Genomic DNA, 23,450 nt, shown 5'->3' with positions numbered 1-23,450 from the left:
TTTTAGCATGTAAATGTGGACGATTTAAATTCTTGCAAGCATAAAATATTTGAGCGTGTGACGTCATCATTATCGTTTGGTGGTTGTCGTCATCGGAAGATTGTTTTGGATATCTCTGCACATTGGAGATCTGTACTTGTGTACCAGTTTACGTTCAATGTTCTCCAATCGACCGGAGCCAAAAGTTTTGAGTGTGTGTACTTAGGTGTAACCCGTGTGCTTGAATGTGACATTGCTGAGGTTACGTTCACTATCAATGGGGGACTACTCTTCTTCGCCACATCCTTCTCGTTTTCCCGAGCCAGAAACTGCCACTTGGAATGTAACGGAGTTGTCAGTATGAACTGTGAGTTGATTACATCCTGTATGGTATCAAGACATAAACTTTACATTATCATGCGTCGGAGGAATATCTTAAACAATGACTTATGTGTATATCAACCGTTCCTATACCTGTTCCTGTACATTGAATAGAAAGGACACGTGTCGCCATTTGCATTCATGAAGCCTTGCAAACGTTCCATGTTGTACATTGTTTCAACGAATGTGTTTTGGTTCTGATTGTCATGATTTGATAACATTGGAATCACAATGCCCGTAGCTGGAAGTGGGCCTTCATCATGTTTATCGGTGAAAAATGTCATCTTCATCAATTCATCAAAGAAACAACGAGACAAATGTACAGGCACTTACGTTATCGTTTCAGGTATTTTTGCAAGACGATACATGACACTTGTCGCATCTCTCCAGTAAAAGTTCCCATGTTGTACATTTTGAATATTCGAAGGGAATCCCGGGCTATATGTCTAACGGCGATTTTCACATAATTGTTTACACAGGTATCACTGATTGATCGAGCCATTTTTAATTCATGACTCGAATCAAACGTTTTAATAAAAGGAATAAGAACATAAATAGATTTGTGTTATATTTATTTCAATTGTGTTTAATTGTATAAATGCCTGTTTATGTTGCAATCGCGAAAATAACAGGTAGGTGTAAAGGGTTGGTTTTGGGGTTGTTGTTTTGGGGGGTTTTGTTTTGTTTTTGTTTTTTGGGGTTTTTTTGGTGGGGGCACGAGTAACAGGTTTCTGTTCGATTGAAGCACGAGTAACTTATCAATGAATGTTAATCAGGAAAGTAGTCCGTCATAACCTGACCCTAGGTCATCACCATGGAGTAGCCAATCACGGGACTAGAAATCGATCTCACACATATGATACCAGTTTTCACATGGGTTTCTCACCCACGGGTGTGTAAGAAACGTGCGTATAAATTACCTGAACTATCTTTTGTGTACCTCTTGTAAGTAGGCCATTCTCGTGAATTGTTGATTTCGTCTTTTCCTGTGTTTCTAAGCACTAGGAATAGGATTGCATTGCTGGTATTGCAAATTGATTGTATCCCAAGAGTGCATCATTTGAAACGAAACAGGAAAGCCTATATTTTACATCTGACAAAAATAGCATCACAATAGCTCTGTCTTGGCATTAGTAAACCTAAGTTTAAAGTTAAAACAATCTGACTACATTTTAACATCAAACCTTTTGTAAAGGCACCGGTTAATTCAGTAACGTATGATACGGATTCTATTTCGCCGACAGAGGCTGTCCTATTATATAAATTTTCATGTCTCAAGATGCTGCTGTACTCAATAGACGTAACGATCTCGCGTAATTTCTGATATCTTTCAAAGACGTACAACCAGAAATGAAATCGGTCACAAGACGGGCCTATGGGGGGCACTTGTATATACAATTCATCTGATTTCTGTCACATCAAATGTAGCAATTTTTCACGTTAAACATAAAGGCCTCAACGTTTACTTAACACATCCAAAGGTACCCCAGGCACGAACGTCGGGAACATAATTTCATTGTACACCCTTATGAAATTACGATTCTGATCGTCTCCCTTTATTTCTGTCACGAACGTCAAAACTTGTTAATAAGACTGACCTCTTGTAAATTTAGTCAATATGCAGGGCCAGTAATGATAACCAATTTTCCTTACAGTCAATCCATCATTATAAATCCTTAAAGTGTTCAATGGAGCTATACAAGACCAATTCAGACAGCAAAATGACCCTTCCGTTCGTTTGGTGAGTACATCGTATACCGTAAATAGTATAGTAATAGTAGCATGTCTGCATCTTTTGTCTGATTTCACAAGATACTGTGCCAGTAACAATGTTGCTTCAAATGTTTGCCTTAATCAATGGTATGCTGATATGATCTCATTGTACACTTTTCAATTGCTTACTAAGTAATGAAGGTCATGAATTTAATGTTATTATCATTTAATGACGTGAATTACATGTAATTGACACAGTTACATATTTTCAAGAACATCAACTGCACCAATGTTGTGCACCGTGTTTTCACTCATATTCTTTGTGTGAGCCTAAACATGATTCACCTCAATACCCTTTGAAAATGATGCAATTATAGGTCAACAATGCACAATAATAAAAAAAGATGTATTCAAGTGTTTAAAAATATGTTGTCCAAATCATAAATTTTCTGTCACAGGAGCATTATAACAACTGATAAAGAGATACTGTGTAACATCAATCAAAGAGACATACCAGACATCAACAATTATAAACTAATACATTGCGAACAATCACGATAAGACCAATGACAAAAATGATAAATTGATAACCAAATTTATCCCAACAATTTCAGAATCTATCTTCATAGACCGAGGATATACAAACTACGGTACATAAACCCCTCTTCTTGTTATTGATTCCGCTGGGTTTTATCTTACAGTATAAGCCCGCTTCCAATAACGCTAGTGCTCCGCGTGGACCATCAATAATTGCGATCTTCGCACTGCGGAGACTTGTGTGCGCCTGGGGGTATATCTGACCATCCAGGCCCTTTAGATCACACCAACATAAGAAAATTTAGAGTGATTAGATCGACAATTTCACTTGAGGCATTAATAACGTTTCGGCCTGTGTAACTTTTGACTTTTCAGGTTTTCATCTGTTGAACATTTTTGAAGATGAAAAATGAACACTCATGCATGCACTTCAACGGTTTTTAACAATGCACGTAAATGTATCTTGGTGAAATTAGTGCATGTATATTCCGAGCGGGGAAGTCGGGCAACGCTCATGTCAAAATCCCAGAAGATTCAACGCAGCAGTAATGCCCGGGATAGCAGGGACTATGAGTTTGTTCTTGTGTTCTGTTGGGTGGTCCTTTTGTGAATAGGCAGTGAGTGAGATACAATGTGATGTATCACTGTTCTTTGAGCTATGAATGGCAAGAATCCGTTGTGATTTCATGAAAAACGTTCATGTGTCTGAATGGTATATTGTCCTTTTCCATGTTGATAATTCATTTAAAAGTAACAAGGTATATAACTTTTAAAATAAATTTTGTATAGATAATTTCCCCTGCAAGAATATGTTATACATTTCAACTCTCAATGGTGGCTTCAGTCATACATAATGTTAGAGTTGGCTTAGGAATAGTCATGACCTTATCTCTGTTCAAGTTCAGACTCTCTTAAAACCGGTGAAGATTATTCAAAACTAAACTCTGTATTCGTTTCATCACCGAAGTCAATTGTATGCTGCCCACAATATCATAAGCATATTTGCAAATAGTTGAGAGAACCATGTCCCACAGACGGCACGTTTCGCAAACACATGCAAAGGAACGTCAGTTATTCATCTTGGAGTAGTTTTTTGTATGTGGTTATTTCACGAAAATATGTTCAGATTATGTTCGCAGAGGGTGCTTGTGAGAAAACCTTCAAAATCGTAGACATATCTATTGGAACAATGTATTTACTCTTTTCTTTAGGGATTCAGAATGTTCCCTCTGTTAGATTGAAACGCTCACGTAATTATCGAGTTTAGCCACAGTAACTGGAGAAACATTAGATACTCTCGGTAGGGGATGTCTCCGTTTGAGTATATTTTGGAATCATTGTGCAATCAGAAATCACTAATCACAAAACTGAATATAAACCGCTTTTCGTCGCATTCATGACGATCTTATGAACCTTTTCTTCCTACATCAATATTAGTGATGACAAAATGCCAAAAAGATAAAACATAATCAAACAGGAATCCAATCAAAACAGAAAAAAACCCACAAAAACGCCTTCAATAACCATGAAAAAAATTGCTAAAAGCAAAATCAATTACACGATTCCGACAATATCATGAGCGTTGCTTTTATTTATTATTCCTAAAAAGTAACTTCAAGGATTTTCTTCTGGACAACGTGATTGTATCGTGCGAGTGGCACCCATCACAACATATCCAAAGGCAAGTCAATAGTGTGGCCTGAAAACAAATCACACAGGAACATATGAAACAAGTCAACATGGGAAAACGTCCCTGACATCTAACATAAACTTTTGGTAAAGCTTTACTTAGGGCTTGAATGATGTTACCATGATCAGACAAAGTTCAAGCTAGAGGCATGTAACTCTCTTCGCAATCTTCGCACAAAGAGCTCGCTCGGTTGTATTTAAAAACTACTTGTGAAATGTAGACAGTCAAGGGTAGAGCTGTTGAATATTCCTGGAACATGTGTTGACAGTTTGATTGAATAGCATGCTGTTTGGCAGTGTGTACTGCTGGCTTGATTGCATTTAATTAAGATAAACACCTTTCAGCCTGTGATGTTACAAACAGCGTTTTAGTCATACTTCTTGTGCTCACTGTTCGGAGATACGTTGACAAATTATTTGTCAAAGATGTAATCTGGTTCTGGTCCAGACGGTATTTGCTTTCATTAGATTAAGACAGTGTGATTTCCCAGTGGTAGGCATCATTCAACCATATGCAACGTAAGATTATTATGTTCTGAGTGATAGCAAACACGAGGGTGTGGTAGCTGAACGGACGTTCCTGTGTTTATGTCCCGATAGCTGCTCACGATAATTATAGAACATTCCTTCAAAAAGAAAACCCTGCAATCACATAAATTACAAAATCACCATTTTTGCCTTATACTTCGAACCATTACAGTAACAGCAAGTGCTGTTCTTTTGTTGTTCTTATGTTGGTCATCTTTTATAAATACAATTCAATACACATATATCCATATTTTGCAACAGACATAAAAATATAGACACATGTAATAGTATATCAATACATACACACGATACCAACTTCGACTGAACTGTCTGTAGGTTATCAATTGCGCAAAGTGCGCTCAATACAGGAAGAAAGGTGCCATGATATAATACACCTAACACATCCATAGGCTCTATTACCTAAACTGACTCATTTATCACTTTAAGTGGCGAATGTTTCGGGAGGAGGACGCCTAAGACCAGAGCTGTTGACTTGAACCCTCTTACGCTATGCACATTGTCCAGACTATTTACGAGGTTATCATTTGACAAGTTATTGCGAATGACGAGATAACCAATATCTGCATCAAACACAGTAGTGAACGACCACAGGACATGTACTGCGGAATGAGCTTGTGCTTTTTTACAAATTAAATATATCACTGTGAGCGACATCGTCTTCCTATGGTTCCACTGGTCCTATAAATCTGACCATCCCTCACTTCATGTCAATAAGCCGACCATGCAGAAAATTTGTATTTGATACTATTAATTTCCGGCGGCGATAAACAGCGCCAGCAGCTCCGGCGGAAGAATACATTAGCAGCGGCACTATCAGAGTTCTGCAGCTCAAGTGCTATCGCTAGAATTGTTTCGGGATGTTTATTACGTGTTTGTCTATTTAACCGTTGAAGCCAAACCATTCGCTTGACATGTGAATATTTTTAGCGAAGTGAAACCGCTCGGTTAGAAACAGTTGTTTTCCTGACCAATGTCCAGTAGGATTCATTGATTACCGAGGGCAAACAGAATGACCTGTTCAACAGAGTGTTTAATGTCGAGGAGAAGACTTTGTGCGTCGATGGCCACGGTAACAAATAAAAGGTAGAAGTATATTGCTGTCAGTTTTAATTAAGACCTGTAGTACCAGGGATCTCCGGATCAAATTATACTTTGCTGCAAATGTTTAGTTTCAGCAGCAACTTATGTGGTATACTCAATTAAGTCAATGACATATACGTGCAGATGAAGCATTGACTTACTTTGCATAACTGAATTTATCAACCATTTCCTAGAAGAAAACCATTAGCTGTGAAGAACTCAATAACCCAGCACAATAAACGTCCTGGTTTATGTAATAGAACGACCATTAGGAGAAAAGATTACCTCATGATGGCCAATAAAGGAAAGTGAAAATAGGGTTAAACAATAAGCACCATGATTATTACTAAATAAGAGAGAGTAATATTCTCACAAGCTTCCCATATTTCTAAACTAATTGATTAGTAACGTTTACAGCCCCTTTTGTTCCTGTTCTTGAAGCTAATATGAATTCGTTGACAGAATATGAGGAAGAAATAAATTCTCAAAAAATCTGGTGGATGAAGCGATCTGAAACTTGCCGAAACACTACAGATCGTTCTTTTCCAGTGTCAGATACTTGATCGCTGTTGGGTTTTTTAATCTTCGAAGCGGCAAAGTCAAATATTAGAAATTTCATCTGTACAAAAATTGGAATCTTAGCACGGATTGCCTGTGAGCGATTATTGCCAATCTCTCAGAAAATGGCATTTGGTATTGTACCAAAGTAACAGTTATGCAACATTATTTGGCGTTAATCTAACTTTTGTCTTAACAGTTATACATGCTGTACAGATGTCATTTATTGTAGAATCTTCTAGTATTTTCCTTTAATTACCAGCTAGAAAACCAAAATATTAATTGTTGCATACAAAAGAGGACCATAATACATCTTTACTGTAAATATCCGAGGAGCGCTGGGGTGACATATTGGTTAAGCGTTCTCTCGTCACGCCGAGGCCTGGGTTCCATTCTCCACATACACAATTAGTGGAGCCCGTTTCTGGTGATTTTGTTTTTGTGTTCCTGGAAGTTTGCTAACAGCCGTGTAAAACCATACTAACTCACTCACACGTTCACTCAAGTATACAAGTGTGTGACATGCATATGTTGACTGAAAAAAAAGGATTAGTCATTCGTTGGAGATATATCTAGTACAGATATCATAGTCGACATAAGCAATGAATATCAGCCTTATGTTTTGTAAAATTAATGTTCAAACTCTATGTTCCAGCGTATACCTTAAAAGCTCCTTTTGTCCTCCAGTAAAGAGCATATTTAAAAGAAATGTTTACTTAACTAATCTGTTTATTCACTTAAGATGTTGTATAACAGTCACGGGGTTCTATGTGTAACTAAATGGAGAAAAGACATACATGATAAAAACACACATAACATTTCGCACAAGAAATCTTGTTTAGGCTTGTGTTACTTGTGTGAGGTCTGTGATACAGCTTTGTTTATTTGTTCAGGCCGAGAAGATATTGTATGACACAACTGCATGAGTTCACGCAGTGTGGTTAAGCCAATCAATTCGGAATGAACATATCCATCGGGAAGCAAGTCAATATTGAATAAATGTTAAATGATCTGAAAATAGGTGTAAGTTTTATACTATGTTTGAGATGCTTTGGAACATGGTTCTAAGTCTATTATATTTTACAAACATTATGTCCGAGTCTTTGGCCAGGCTTTAGTCTTTAGTGAGTCAGTTTACAAAGTAAATATACACACGCCCTCATTACGTACACGGGCTCACCTGTTCTAAGCGTGTATGGCCAATAAAGAGAGCATGTACTTTAACAGTTGCTCTGTTGAACACTCGGTGAGTGAAATAAGCAGGATACCCCGAGCCAAGCTTGTGATTAGTTTGCGTGCCAACGTACACGTACATTTTCCCCAACTTTCTCCGCACTGGATCGGATGTGAGCGTGATACCGTGTATACAAATCAATAACTAACAAACTAGCCACTCACAGAGTCAGGAAAAAAGCTAACAGCTGACAAATCAAATATGGGGGTTGAGATGTCACGCTAAACGTTCACCTTGTCCGAAATTTACTTATCACCAACTCAGTGGTAAATGAAGGTAACGTTTGGATTGAGTGTTTGCATTGTTTTCGGTCTGACTTCAGAGTATTGATCACGTTAGGGTTATTTTAGTGAAGGAAGTGTCTGATCAACACCAAAATGTTCTTGATCAAAGGTTTGAAAGTCTAAATGAAATCCTAATGAGGCTACAAGCAGTACATCATGCCCCAAGACGTATATAAAACAATGTTCACACCTAATGTTCTACATCTGCCATTTAAGACTAAATGTACATGGGATTAAAACATATTTTTCCAGGATTCAAAGTATTCAGTGACCTGTGCTTAGTAATTTACTGAATTTTACCGATTCCTGCTATGCATGTTGTACATACATGCATGTCAACTCAAGTGATGTTAGTCCTCCCCAGTGCAACATTAGTCTGCTTCACAGTCCCTGAACCATATTATTTTCCCTACAGCCATGTCACCCGAATGGCGAATAAAACTTGTTTTCTGTTCAGATTACCACAGTTTTCGGTAAATGGTTCGAATGAAATACGTATCAAACATCATAAATCTGATAGAATCATTAAAACAAAAAAGCTAATAACCGACGTCAGTTACATTGGCTGTTATTTACAACATTTTACAGTGGCTATAACGATGGGAATTGAATTTTGTAAATAAAAAATCAGTTGATGTATGTCATAGATGCTGCTGCTTCGTGAGGTGGCCCCGAAAGTAGAATAAATCAACATGGAAACGAATGAATTTGTGTTATCGGTGTTATCGCTATATCACACCAGTCTATAAATAATTGGCTTTGTACCAGACAAACTTTTGAGAGTATGAGGAAACGTTCCCCTACACCAGTGGAAGAAGCCGCTGTCTGGTCACGCATTGTAACACCCAGATGCCAATATAGTTGGCTTTTACGTCAAGCGTGTGGACATATTCTGCCCCAGAATCTTCACGTGGGGCATCAATTATAGAAAAACATCATCTAGGTGACGTAGGTCGGGTCCTGTAATTAAAGCATTTTACTTGACTTTTTAGACAACATATCCTGACAGACCAAAGTATTTACGTAACTCTGCTAGGAAGTGTAATACCTGTTCTGACTTGCTGTGTTCACGTAGACTACACATATGGAACCACGCTTCCAATTAAGTGGTTGATGAGAAGCAAGTGTTGGAATCAAGTTTGTGTTATCCTGGTATGCTTGGGTAAACTGATGACTTAATGGTGCCTGGAATTGTAAAGCACGTGTTCCGGTAGAGAAGAAGAGAGGAAGAGATGTTTCAGTGCACACGTGTTTTGGGATATCTGACGATTATTCCTTCATTGATTTACGCCAAGATTACATGTAGATTGATTGTCCCAGGTTGCCTGCGAGTTTCTAGTATTTACGTAATTCATTGAATGTTTCCACTGAATAGAATACCATTTCTAGAAAGAGTCATTCAATTGGTTAATAACGCTTCAGCAGGTTTTATTTTTTTTCTTTCGATCCTGTTGAGAACAAAGGTATCCGTGTTATCTTGAGAAAACATTTCGGTTCGGATAGTTTGGGCTAATTTGAAAGCACTCAATAATGATTCGTAAACAACTGTTTTTAGTTGTATTTCGCCTTTATTAGATAACGTTTACATGATTTTTGCAACCAATTATCAATTTAGATAGGATTTTACCAAATGGACAGATATCACGTTTCCAGTCAGATAAGCCAGTCAAGTTGTTAGGGTCTACACCAACACACATATTAGATAATTAGAAAACATGTGCCTTGAGCATTGTAATATAATTATTGTACATTGCTGTTCAGAGTATGAAGCGCTCTGTGAGGCATTTTATCTGGGCGTACATTGATGAATGGGTCACCGGGGTTTACTCTGTATAATGCAACACCGAGAATAGAGCCCTTTGACCACACAACACCACAGGATACGTGGACCTATTCGACCCATTTATTCCCCACTGATGCCGATATATAGGTCAGAGATTATGGTTTATTTATATGTCTACATACTTGCATACAAAGTACTCTTTTGGAGACCCCGTCCCTCAACTAACAGTAAACGGGTTTGGAATGTTGTTTTACACAGCGGCCAGCTGTACTACAGCTATTTGTCTACGACTGTAACGAATCCGGTCTGGGCTGGGAAAAACAATGTTTGACATCATGAACAACAATCCATGCCGTCGGGACTCGCTGACAAGTCAGCCTCTCTGTTTCTGCTCGCTAATCAATTCTAATTTGTTCTGGTACTACAAACATGGGATATTTAGGGGTCTGTTTTGTATCGTAATCATTATTGTATATTAATATTAGAAATATGGGGATTTTCTGTGTGTACGAGTACATTAATGGACAATATCACATGTATGGTACCGCCTGAGTCTATCAAGGCTAAAGTTCGTGGAAAGCTCGGTAAAGGCGTGCTGTTCAACGCATTTGTGCACCTGTATGCCATGGTTGTGCAGGGACAAGTGTGGTTTTCGCAAGAAAACTCTGTATTCACAAGATTTGGCACCTCAGATTTCCCCCGTACCTAAAACTGAAAAACATCAGTCTGCCGGGAAAGCATTATACTTTTCTACAATGGAGGACCTTTGGTACAACCAGGTGGAAGACTTCTACCCCGCTGGATTCCTGCATCCGAGCATCTTTAGCAGATCAGGACATCGGATGGGATTTTGCTGAAAAATATTCAACGAACGTCATCAACGCAGCCCTTTGTAGATATGCTTAGACCTTTTCATCAACTGCTCGAACAAAACATATTTTTCCTTGAACTTATTGAAATTTGATATTCATCATTATGTTTCTGTGTATTGAATTACCCTCTTTAGGGAAACAATAGTCACACGATGAGAGATAAACATCGTTATATTCCCCGCGTAATTGAAATTGGAACCTGGCCATTTACATCTGGTGCCCTTTCTACCGAGTAACGAAGTACCCTCGGGGTTAGATGATCAAGTGATAGGCTGACAATGTGTATTTCGCCGAAAGGACACCACAGGCGTTGCAGTATACAATGAATAATGTTGTTTAATCTCTTTCAGCAATATTCAAGCAATATAACGGCAGGGGACAGCACTATTGGGTTCCACTCATTGTACCCATGTTGGGTATCGAAGCCAGGTTTCTAGCGTTACAAGCAAACGCTTTAACCATTAGGCTACCTCAACGCCCCCTTGAACAACGAAGGATGACGAATCATGAATCGTCCCTTTAGGATTCTAAAGGGATCAGTATATGTCGACACGTAACTTTACGTCGTTTCTGAAACCTAACAATCTACCGGGGATGGCAATTCTCATTTTCATCGGCGAAAAAATCCCGTAAGCGATGTCCTTGAAAGAAAGACGGCGTAATGAATAATCGATGAAAGGTAATTTATGGCTTATTTCAAGTGTAATGAATGCATATTTCATTTGGCGGAGTTTCAAATTACCTACTGACCTAAAGAATTATCACTCGAGAGACGATGTGTCTGTTAAATGTACGTCTAGAAAGCCAACAAAGCAATGCTTTAACATTAACGGTAACGTTGGGTCTGTCGACACGTTTACCTACTTAATGCAATTTGGAAACACATAAAGAGGACATTATTTGAATCAAAAGTGTTTATTCATAATACAGCCAGACACCGCTGGTCAATCCTTGACAATTTGTCCAGGAGTCGGTAGAAGCATTCCATACCCCGAATTCATTTGTTTCACGAAGGTGTTCCTACAGCAATATTTTCTCATAAATAGCTGACACTACTCATAAACGCAAGTCCTCTTGAGAGAATACGTAAGTCTCAAAACGCTCAAAGTAAATTTAAACATACCACTATCTTTTACCGTAGAATATATGACATTGTTATTTTAATCTATGGCTAGCGTGTCTAAAGTTGATAACAGCTTAAGGGATGGTGTAAATCCAGCTAGGGTCCATGCCGGAAGCAAATGTACTGTAAGTCCCCATGGTCCCCAGCATAGTGATCTACCTTCAGTTGTTGGCAATCTATAACCTGTTTTTATATTTACTGTCTTCTATAGTTTAGATGTGATATCTTAGTTGTTTTGACTGTCCTTCGTTGATAGGCTTTTTATAACTTATATAGTATTTATGGTGAATTGAAAACTTGTAGTCACGATACGGCTGAAATATTTCTGATATGACTGTAAATCTTAACTCACTCACTTACTCATACACTCAAGTCAGAAGACTGACAGTGAGGCAACTGCACTTCTATTTGATGTTATGAGGTGTATTTGGCCTTTCCAACTGTTATAGCTGAAATCAGTATTTTGTCAGTCATGACACGCACACATTTGAATAACATTGATGGACATGCTTTATCGAAACATTCTGACGTCGTTGCACAGCAAATGAGGTCAGATGTAACGACAAATGGGATGACGACTTGCAAGAGCTTGCGTAGGGTTAGGTGATAAGAATGCCTTTGCAATCCAGAACACCGTTTTGTTTTCAGTGTAATAATATGATAGCTCGAGAATGTAGATGCGTGACTTTCATTTTGTTTGCGATCATCTCATTCATTGTCGTATTCGCCTTTGATGTAAGTCTTTATGTCACAAGTTGATTTGTTCATATAGTACAGCACCCCTAGCACATATCACAAATTCATAAGTTTGTCCCAAACAGTCTGCCATACTGATGAGCTGGCTGCCAGCATGTGCATCCTGGGCTCTGGTCCATGCTGTTCCTGCAGTCTGTGCACTCAGGTGATATAAAAGCTACATGTGCCATGTACCTGGCATACACCATGCTGGCAGTGGCAGTCCTCACGTGTAGTTTCCCTAATTACAGGTATGCAAGTTTGTTTGAATGAATTGCTCATATTAAAAAATATCATATTGATAAGTCAGGTTTAATCCTGTAATAGTAAATATATTTAATAGTTTAGTAACCATGAACTTCTATTTGATAATCATGTAAATGTCACAATGATACTTTTGCTTTGTCATATTAATTTATAATGTACGACACACCATGGAAGTGGCAGTACATGTAATCTACATTTAGTTTCCCTAATTTCAGGTTAATGGCACGTCTCGTTGCCAAATGACAAAATAAAAGTGCGAACATCAGCCCTATGGTCGTGTTTTAATCCTGACACACATAAGAGCGACAACAGACGTAAAAAGATGTCTATAAAAAAAGTCGATTGTTCGGGTCGGACTACATCATGTCCTTAATCACCATGATCTGGGAAGGCCATGTCCGATCTTTGTATCAGTACAGAGGTACAGGCACAGTACACGCTACACGCTACACGCTACATAGTACAATATACAGACATAGAAATCTTTTTTACAATATCAACTCAATCCTAATTCTTTTTTTCACAAAAGGGGTTCTGCATCACAATTGTCTAAGGAACATAAGGGGCGGTGGGGTAGCCTAGTGGTTAAATCGTTGGCTCGTCACGCCGAAGACCCGGGTTCGAATCCCCACATGGGTACAATGTGTGAAGCCCATTTCTGGTGTCCCCCGCCGTGACGTTGCTGGAATATTGCTAAAAGCGGCCTAAAACCAAACTCAGTCAGTCAGTCAGTCTAAGGAACATAAATCTTTGCCTCCTTTGCCGTCCCGTGATCAGATGAAGAGCTCTCGAATCTCACCCACACTCTGATTATGTTTTTTCCATTAGCTCACTGCCTGTGCTCGTCCGCCCAAAGAAAGTAGTAAACTTCAATGACTTGCGTCACTTCCAGTTTTATTCTTACAAAAAGCTGACACGTCGACATTTAACTGAAGTACTCTTTGGAAGTGGAGTCCAAATCGCTCTTTCTCCCTTTGTAACAAGTTTCCATGTCTAAATGCAACCATGGTGATACAAACGAACCAAACCTCAAAGACGTTCCCGCTCCACGAAAATGTAATATTTCTAACACTGACCTTCTTAGTTTTGTCTGCTGTGATAACCCTGCCATCAGATGTTAAAGTCCAAGGAAGTTTTGTTTATGTCTCAGGGTGTTCAGGGCGTTTATTTGTTAATAACCACGAGAAACTGTGCCGTGTGTGTCTAGGATTCCTCATACCTAGATGGAAAGATATGGTTCAAGGTACACCTCTTTGTTCTCTTCTCCTGTTACAGTTTCCCTGTTTAGGTATGTAACGCCACGAGGAGCCGAGAAGAACATCTCCCGTTCTACACTCGCAGCCGGCAGATGGACATCTCGATATTACCATTGTGCAATCTGTGATGCCCTCATTGGTCCAGCAATCTGTCGTGTCATATTGTCCTGGACAAACCCTTACGGACCTGGTGCCAGCAAGGAAGGAGGGAGATAGCGGTTAGCGTCAATACTTGCTAATCATTTATGAAACTAACCTATTTGCGATAATCTGTATCGGTGGGAATCAGTATAAGTCACTCTGTTTGAACTGTAGTTTGAAGTCTCGACATTGCAAGTTCCGAGTAAAATGTGTAAAGGTTTTCAGTATAATAACTGATCAAGGAAACGTATACATCTACAAGGATTGTTTATGAGAAGAAATAGTTCACATTTCATTTGAAATGGATTTTTACGTTATATCATTTCTGGTACAAGCCCAAACCGTTTACATTACACGGCATGTGAATTAAAAGAAAGCTATCAACACACCTGGGATCTCAAAATCGTCACAAAAAGGAACAATATGACGATTGTCCTTAGATCATTTCTTATTTTGTGTTATATTTTATACATAACTGGAAACATAGTTACATATCTTCAGAGGTTCAATACAGGTTGTCAACAATGAAAGCAAAGTATATTTGAAGTTAATTGAGAAGCAACATGTTAAATGCTAAACTTCCTTATTGATAACTTTTATGTAAAATAAAGGGAATACGACATATCGGCTAAGGTTAGGTATCGCCATGGGCACCTGGTGGGCTCCCCTTCTTGCTTATTCTGATTTTCTAATATTGTTCATCGATCAAATAGCCAAGTCCCTTCCACTGATTTACCCAACGCATAGAAATATAAGTTAAAAGGTCTCATTCATGTCATTTTAGATCCATGGATAAGATGAATGAGTGAGTGAGTATGGTTCTACGCAGCGTTTAGCAATTTTCCGGGGGGGGGGGGAATACCAGAAATGGGCTTCACACATTGTACCTATGTGGGGAATCGAACCCGGGTCTTGGACATAACGAGCGGACGCTTTATTTTACCACACTGCCCCCTATGCTTCAGGAGCGACTGTATGACCTACGATTTCGGCGCAGCCTGTGTTTCAGGGGCACATGATACAGACAATTCGGGGTTTATGATACAGACAAGTCGTACATTGCTATAAACTTGTTGGATATTTCGTATGAATTTGTACATGTTTTGGAAGCTTGTATTTACAACTTTACGTGAATGATTGATCTTACAACAACTTTCATCCTACAACGTTTCCTGCAAGTCTGAAATACATATTCATATACCTTAATAAATTGCTATATTTAAAAGACATGTTTCCTTACATTGAACACGATGACCCTGCTGATTCCATGTTGCGATACTCGTCATGTTAATATCAAACTAGCTTATTATGATTTTATGCCTGTGTATCAGTGGTCCTTAAAGTTGTTAAGAAGATTGTAACATCAATCATGACGACAAGAGGGATTATATAAGACCTGCAAACGTTTCACGTTTTAGATTTCACATTTCACATTTTTAACAAACGCTTGTGTCAGTGCCAGTGACACTCGCTCACTTTCCAAACTAATTACTTCTAGGTTTTCATACTCTTGTACATTCGTCAAATCAGGTAAAAATGAAATAGTTAAAAGAAATGACAAACCGTAACGTAACATGTGTAATATTTTCTGCTTCTGTCAAACCACTTGTTCATCGTACTGTGTTTATATTCAATGTACAATGAGTGGTGCAATTAATGTCACATATCATCGTGAATGTCGGAAATATTCAAACAAAATTTCGGAGCCTCGCATGTTAAATCATACGGAACAGTCACTTTGTGCCGAACCCACAATCAATCAGGCGCATGTCTTTGCGTGCTCCTTCTCTCAAAGGAATTCCAAACGTTATATCTATTTACATTTTAAATGCAATATCAGAGGTAGATTGTGACACGTATTTCGCAAATTGACCTGCTCTAAAAGATAATTGTCAATTCAGAACAAAGAAGCATCCTCAAAGTTATAACTATTTCCTCAAGGAATAACAAGGAGAAGAGCTCATGTTCGATCTGGTTTGTGAACGATTTCCCTTTCATGATTTAAACACCATACTGACGCCAGACGTTTACTTTGATTCGGAAGTAAATATTTAAATGTAAACTAATATCTGTTTCATGTGGATTGTTGTCTGTTATCGATGTTATATAGAACGGTATGAAAGCTCCAAACCTCTGTTTTCATAACGTTGTTTTGGTAGGTTTTTTGTGAGGTCATTACAGTGCACTTGTAAACTGATTTTACATTCGACCTGCTAACGTCAGTAGAGTGCTTTCCGTTTAGAATTTTTACACGATAATGTCGACGCTGCCAAGAGTCCCTATCTGTCATGTTGGAAGGAAGCAATTTTCAGTATCGGTTATGAATTATTTTGAAAGTTTGCATTTATTTTCTTGCTGGCATTGTTTCAGTTTCTGGTCGCTGAGTTAGAAATAACAAACTGAAAATTCCAAAAACATTCAAATGTAAATATATTTTATCACATAATTTCCACTTTGAAAATAATCATCAATAACGTTATTTTGAAATAGAATGACAGATTTTAAAATTTCATAAACCACTCTAATACGTATAAAATAGAATTGCATTCCGAAATGTTCTTCAGACTGAACATAGCTGTAATTCACGTACACCGACAAGCATAACAATGTCAGTATATATCATATGATTGGACATTCAAATTAGCCTGTGTCGTCACGGGACCAGGGCACCCTGTTCATGTATATATGCATGCTTTTCAATCATGCTCAGGCATATGTCAAGCAAATTGCAAGCACATATACCTAGAAATGTATAAATGAGTGATTACATCATCACACCTGTTTGAACTAATCTTCAATATCATCATGGTTACTAACATATATATCCATTTTTTATTTTAGTACACCATTTGAATACGTACAAACCATTCGTATAGTAGCCATTTCTCACGGTACCGTTACCACTGTATCAAAGATGAATAGGTGAACCTGTCAACTGATGATCATTGGATCGATTCAAATATTTGCCGTGATTTCGATTCCAGATGTCACAATGGGGTAGCAAAGAGTGAGTGAGTGATTTACGATGCTGTTTTTTAGCAATCTTCCAGCAATATCACGCCGAGGGTCACCAGAAATTGGCTTCACACATTGTACCCATGTCAGGAATCGAACCCGGGCCTTCGGCATGACGAGCGAACGCTTTAACCACTAGGCTACATCACCGCCCCATATGCATTGTGGGTGGACGGAAGGATGTTGAGGTTAGCTAACAACAGGTGACAACAGGATACCCATGTGGGGAATCGAACCCGGGTCTTCGGTGTGACGGAGGAACGCTTTCACCACTACCCCACCGCAAAGAGGCACACGTAAACATGTCCAGCAGTGTCTTATCATTTCACATTAATATATCATCAAATGACTGATAAATTTTCAAAATTGGAATTAAACCCAATTAAACCCTCCCCAGGACAGGAATCATAATCCAGTTGCTGTTACAGAGGGATGTTCATTGTTCTTAGTCGAAACAATATTGCCTGCCAGCACTTTCACTAAATCACTGTCATCGAAAGTACAAGGCCAACCAACTGCTTAGATTCACGATAAGAGCGTAGCCATAGAGTCACAGATATTAGAGGCGACAAGTTTCTATATGTGCTATGTGCACTTACATAGATCTGTTGAAGTAGCAAATATCTTGTCGAGGCAAGCCTGAAGATTAATGGATTCTTTCGCATCGACCTTAGGGATCCAGCCGTCATTAATTAAACCTCTTAGACGTGTGTAATTGAGTCTGTTACAATATTTACTACTGCGCTATAAAACATTGCAAGATCAATCGCGATTGTGTGTGGTTACAAGCGGTGTTGAATTTATGAGGAATGCTTGTCAAGAAAATTCAATGTTTGTTAAAAGGTTTATGTAGGTTATTGTTTAAGATAGATGAGACCTCAAACTGTTACACATGTTAATATATTAAGGCATTCTGATGACTTAAGCTTCATAACTTAAGTGGTTCCATTGTACTGCCACGTGTGATATAAATGAAACAGGTTAATGGTTAAGCCTCTCAGTTCCACCATAATTAAATAACAAATATCTAGTTTTTGATATGTGTTCATATGACGGTTCACTCTAAATGATCAATAGTCTAATCTCTTAGCGAATGGGATTTTTTGCAAATATATTCACTCCAAGACGTATAATGCAGGGCATAAATACTAGTGACCAAACGCATTACATAATCTTAAAAATAATTACAGTTTTGAATAAATACGCGTCGGGGGCACATCTGTAATTCGCTGTGTACAAAACAAATCTACGTAGGTTTGAATTTTGTTTCGCGCCGATTATATATGTTTCTGTGTTTACAGGTGCTCGTAGGATTCACCAAGGTGGAATGTGAGACCTGCAACGCTTTAACTTGGCATGCCTTGATATAACTAAAATACTGTTCAAAGCAGCGTAAAATCGAAATGACACACTCACTAAAAGTGATTCCGACTCTATCACTGACACACGTGTATGCATCTGTATCAAACAACGATGACGCCAGGTGTTCAGGGTGAGTGTGTCCTACCCTATCGGTGGCATTCGTCACAAACACATGCACAGGCAAGTCAACTGCTCACCTGAATAACTCTAGGGAACAGATAGTATAAGTGAAAGTAGGGACTTGCAGCAGACATCAGTTTTGACTCCGATGCATGAAATTTGGAAATGATCATCACATCTTTAAGATAAAAACAACTTTGGAAAGGAATATTTAAGGTTGTAATATGTAAACATCAAAGGCTGGAACTGCTGGAACTTTGCTGGACATAAACGAAGTTTGATTCAGCATCGTAAATTCATTATGCATACATCTAGCTAGTATGTACTGCTATTATGTAGAAAACGTACCCATCTCTATCACATCCTGCTTTTATAAATTGTTCCAAGCGAAAGTAATAACATTACCACAGTGAATCGATTCATGGTCCCAGCTTTGTTTCTGATATCAGCTGACAAAAGAACATTGAGAACTAACAAATTTCATAAAGAACAGCGTGCCGAGGGAGAGCTTCTCTCACAAGGCAGCCGCAGCTGAAGTTCGTCACCTGGACTACTGACCATGCCAACTAATTAGCAAGACGTGACAGCTGACACACGAATACCTATCAGGCATGGACAGCCCCGAAACATCCAGAACAACAAAAGTCTGTCACCGGAGGAAATATCACCAAACGTTGAATTGGTTCCCTCAACCCGCCGCCTCGGCAATAAATTCTCATTCGCTCTGTTCCACGTGGAGTTTAGATCAAGCGACTTCGTTGGCCAATGGCTGAACCCTGATTAACATTCTAAGCTGTATATTCTCTCTTCATAGTATTCACGGCATGCTGTTACCCAGACATTGTAAAGCTGCAAAGCGTGTCGGGATAGCACCAGGAAACACGTGCACGGTATGGTGGATTTTTCCCGGGCGGATAGATATTGGTGAGCGAGCATCTCCCGTGCGAAGCCTCACAGTACTATCCTTGTTCGATCGAAATCCCGTATCTCAAGACACATGTTACAGGCATTTGCTTTGTGAAGTGTGTGTTCCTCGCGATGAAAACTTCTTGCAAACTGAGGTAGGTTGAGTTTTTAATGTATATACTTCCTCAATGTTCAGATCTACAAGTTTAACAAGAATTTGTATTTGTACGGAAACTTCAAAAGAAATAATGCTTTGTTTCTAGACGGTTCAGTGTATGACCACGACAAAAATATGCTTAGATGGGGAATACCAGCTCATGTATTCTCATCAGCTCGTCAAAACGTAATTTGTTGATTTTGTTTTAATACTACACTTTTACACTAATACACTTTGTTACCAACTGTGACTATTTTTAGGTTATCCTAGAGAACATAATTCGATAATATTCAATCCGTGACCTGGGTCTCGTTAACTAATCACGCACGTGAATTCATTAGTATATATCTTTCTAGTACGTGTGATACATAAGCGAGTATAATGTTAAATGTAAGTCACCACCTTGTCATATCTGACTGCTATACCCATGTGCTAATTGAAATTTTACTACCCCGAATTACTAATGAAGCCTTCTCACTTTCATCACGTGCTTAATGGTTCATTACTTGTGTGGATATAAACTTAATTCGATATTAATCGTACTTCGTGGCCCATCGGTGCTGTAATAACCCTCCCTCCAGTGCTTGAAGAAGCGATCAAAGAGTCGTTTAACGGTGTAAGCGTCCAGGTGCTGTAAACGATGGTCATAAACGTCCCTCCGGCCGTTTGATTTGGCAGCAAGGCGAAACCTGACTCTCGTTAAATTTATCATAAAGGCTAGTATCAATATTTTACCTTGTCTTCATTCTTTCACCCTAATAAAGCAGTCTCTTGTTCTTTAATGACTGGGTTTGGCACTTCTGTTATAAATCAGTATTAGAATCGTACCTGTGAGGGTCCGGTTAGAATTGGTCTTCAGCAGCCCATACCAATCTTAATATTGCTGAGTGTGGTGTTAAACAACATATAAAGCATCAAAATCGAGTCATTTCCAAATATATCAACTTTCTTCATTGCATACTCATATTCCACAAAGGTTTTTAGAGATACATTTTACACCCATACTGTGGTGAACCTCACTTTTAAGAAACTGATTAACTTACGTATCTTACCATCGATATTAAAACACAAGAATGTTAAGTTAATGAATAACGTGTGCTATCTATTAAACAAAAGAAAGCTTCATTTATCATATAGGCCGCTGATTGCTCAGGGTGTGTTCTCAGTTATCTCTTATCAGTTATCTGAAGGGGGAAAAGTAGAAGCCAAAGATCGATTACCGTTTACTTCATATATATACGTGATTGAATGGGTTTCCACGTATTTCAGTCTAAAGCTAATCACAACAGCAATATGGGGTTTGTTTAGCAGAGGAGTCGAAACAGATTGCTAATATATTCTCAAGAGGTTTGCACTTTGTGTAAGGGTAAACCAGTTTGTAAATAAACCTCGGATGTAATAGATTTGATCTTAAAGAGTTGAAGATACCAGGCAATACTTGGGTGTATGACGTCTTGCTACAGATGTGGCTGTTATTGAAAACATGCTCAGGGATGGGCATGTCTGGAGTTTATTGCTTGTATCCCAGACAAACAACACGGTCAGAAGTTGTGTGTGATAGAACATAGACGCTGTTTTCAATTTTATTTCTAAGTATACATTTACGTGTTTGTTAACCGCCAGAAACAGCGCGTTGATTTTTATTACAGCATAACCCAAATATGGTGGCTTTAACTTATCATGTCACAGTTGAATGTCATGCATAACAGTGCAAGGTGCTTAAATTATATTGGATACATTACGTAAGCCTATGACGCCAAGATCAATGATATGGAGCGCTTATACCGCTTCACACTGTGCAATATGGGACATTGTGAAGAGGAAATTTATATCGTCTTTATAATCATTACGGCCAATTTGGAGGCTAAATAATATTGATATTCAAGCCCAGGGGGTAATTTTCCCAGCTCAATAGTTATTTCAAACGTTTTCTGGTAGACATGTTGAGGACATTCCAAATTTGATGTGTCGGTGATAAATATTATATCCGATGCAATACCCTAATTTGGCATATACCATGCTACCGTGTTCGGGTGCACAATTGACCTGCCCTTGCATGTGTTTGTTACGCGTGTTATTTGTGGGGCTGGGTACCCTCACCGGTTTCTCGAACACCTAGTGAAATCAATATTTGACAATGAATCATAATACTCATTCTCAGGATATACATCGGAATCATCTACTGGACATTGCTTTTAGTAGAAAGTTATGATAATGCAATGATTTTTGTAGCTCTTTATGCGATTACTAGAAATCACTAAGATTCTCTTGTAAGTCTGATTATACATGGGCTGCTCATTTCCCCAAAGGAACAACAGATGCGCAATGACAAAGAGTAATGAAATCAACACCTGGTAAAGCTATTCTTGTCGGTTGTGTAATGGGTTCATGGGGATTAGCCGGCGTGTCCGACCTAACACTCAACCAGTTGACAATATTGGTCCCCGAAGGGTGTTCACAATCAAACACAACAATTGGAAAGATGAAGTGCGGTGATATACTTCTATGTATTATGTATGTATGCATAAGAGTCTAGACACGTGTTAATTTCGCAGTTAATAAACCTTTGATGAATCCGAAAATTTGATTTGGTGGAGGACCATAATATATTAATGAAAGAAAGTGGAAGATAAAGCGAAATGGTCCAAAATACTTGATTTGTTTTAACACCACTTTGACTCAGGTTATATCACTCCATTCAAGAAATACATCACACACATTTTTTCCTTGTGGGAAATCAATGCAGAGCGTGGTCATTAAGGCTTTAAACAACTGACATCGGGAATGATACCACGATCTAGTAGATGCTTTACGATGTGGATAATCAATACTAAGTCTTAATGGATAAATACAGAGTTAAACGGCGCTTTGACCAGTGTGTCGGTTATTTCAGTGAATGACATCTTCATGTGGAAGACATGTAGATGGTTCACACTTTAAACAACCCTGGAAAACGGGTTTGCTGATTATCAATCTCGAAACATGCATCAGGATTCAATGAGTGAGGTTTAGTTTTACTCCGCTTTTAGCAATAATCCAGCAATATCACGGCGGGGGACACCAGCAATTGACGTCACACATTGAACCCATGTGGGGAATCGAACTCTGGTGTTCGAGGGAAGGCTTTAACCACTAGGCTACCCCATCACGCCCATCCGGATTCAAACCCAAGATAACAGGTTTCTAGAAAGCTGGAAAGAGGCATCTCCGCACAGCGAATTGCGGTACCTTAGACAACTGGGCTAACTTTACCCTGGAGGGAAGTGGATAGGATAATATGTTATGTAAAAGGATACATCATTTACTTGAAATACGAGATCTAAAAGTCTGCGTCCAAAGAAATCCTCCTCCGCCTATAAACAATACGACAGGCCACCCCGGCCTTACCACTCTCCCAGAATATTAACGGTCAGTGACTTATGATCACCTTGGGACTCGCCTTGGTAACACAACAAAAGAACTTGTATTTATTCCACTAAAGCTTTCCGCGTGAATAGACGCCCGTTCTACTTCTATTACGTACATGTAGGTCTCATTGCTCTGGTTTTGTGACACTATGAATATTGTACTGGACACCAGCAATGAAAACAGCTTAAAGCTCTCAAGGGTATGTAAGAATCGTTGTAAGAAATCGCTTTTCCTGACGTAATGAATGGCCACTTGTATCAGCAGTCAAATCAGTGAAACATTAACTAGGTGTATTACTCTT

The 23,450-nt window shown here is 38.7% G+C and overlaps 1 protein-coding gene and 1 long non-coding RNA gene across 2 annotated transcripts in view; both read left to right on the top strand.

Moving 5' to 3' along the window:
* Positions 1 to 322: 322 nt before the first annotated feature.
* Positions 323 to 17,178, top strand: LOC124266946. Its single transcript, XR_006895904.1, has 3 exons — positions 323 to 679; positions 14,257 to 14,258; positions 17,166 to 17,178. It is a non-coding gene; the product is annotated as an uncharacterized LOC124266946 (long non-coding RNA).
* A 2,129-nt stretch (positions 17,179 to 19,307) lies between these two features.
* LOC124266918 (orexin receptor type 2-like) overlaps positions 19,308 to 23,450 on the top strand; it is a 76,518-nt gene continuing 72,375 nt past the window's right edge. The window contains exon 1 of the mRNA XM_046701763.1: positions 19,308 to 19,739. The gene's annotated coding sequence lies outside the window, so the exon portion shown is untranslated. The remainder of the gene's footprint in view (positions 19,740 to 23,450) is intronic.

This window comes from Haliotis rubra, unplaced genomic scaffold, assembly GCF_003918875.1.
Source record: "Haliotis rubra isolate DU_JTF1 unplaced genomic scaffold, ASM391887v1 Scf129, whole genome shotgun sequence".
In the NCBI taxonomy this organism is placed as follows: Eukaryota; Metazoa; Mollusca; class Gastropoda; order Lepetellida; family Haliotidae; genus Haliotis; species Haliotis rubra.
Note: the sequence above shows the minus strand (reverse complement) of the source record. Positions and strands in the feature narration are given on the sequence as shown.